The following is a 714-nucleotide window of genomic DNA, read 5'->3' as shown; positions in this document are numbered from 1 at the left end:
ACGAAGACGCCTATAAGCACTTGGATGAAGTAAATGATGTGGCAGATTACTTCAATGTACCCAATGTGCCTCGCGAGATATAACTTCTTCGCATGTTTCCTGTCACATTTAAAGGAGCTGCAAAAGATTGGTTAAAGTCACTCCCTCCCAGATTGGTCACTACATGGGCAAGATGAAAGAAGAGTTCATTGACCATTTCTGCCCACCTTCCAAGATATCCAAGCTAAAGAAAGCCATTGCCAACTTCGAGCAACAACCCGGAGAATCTCTTTATGAAGCTTGGGAAAGGTACAAGAGCCTACTTAGAAATTGCCCACACCATGACCTTAATAGCCAACAAGAGGTCTCCATCTTTTATGATGGAGTTAATGTCACCACAAGGCAACTACTCGATTCACAAGGCCCGCTCACCAGAAATCCGCCTCCGGAAATAAAGGAATTAATTGAAGAATTCTCCAAGCATTCTAGAGAATACCACAATCCGAGGAACGAAGTGAGTCGTGGAGCAGTGAACTTGGTTAACGATAGCATGGCGGCGGTAATAGCTAAACTCGATAGCCTAGACCGAAGAATGATGAAAATGGATTAAACAATCCATGCTATTAGGGTAGGATGCGAAAATTGTGGCGGCCCCCACCTCACCAAGGATTGTGATCGAGACGAGAACGGAAATAAAAAGGCTCAAGTATTTTATTCCAGTGGCGATAGATACGA

General features: G+C 44.0%; 1 non-coding gene across 1 annotated transcript; it reads right to left on the bottom strand.

The window, feature by feature from the left end:
- Nucleotides 1-220: 220 nt before the first annotated feature.
- On the bottom strand, nucleotides 221-327 carry LOC144999270 (small nucleolar RNA R71). The gene has a single exon (XR_013660784.1). It is a non-coding gene; the product is annotated as a small nucleolar RNA R71 (small nucleolar RNA).
- Between the last annotated feature and the right edge of the window lie 387 nt (nucleotides 328-714).

Source organism: Lactuca saligna, chromosome 5 (genome assembly GCF_052625555.1).
Source record: "Lactuca saligna cultivar CGN05327 chromosome 5, ASM5262555v1, whole genome shotgun sequence".
Classification (NCBI taxonomy): domain Eukaryota; kingdom Viridiplantae; phylum Streptophyta; class Magnoliopsida; order Asterales; family Asteraceae; genus Lactuca; species Lactuca saligna.
Note: the sequence above shows the minus strand (reverse complement) of the source record. Positions and strands in the feature narration are given on the sequence as shown.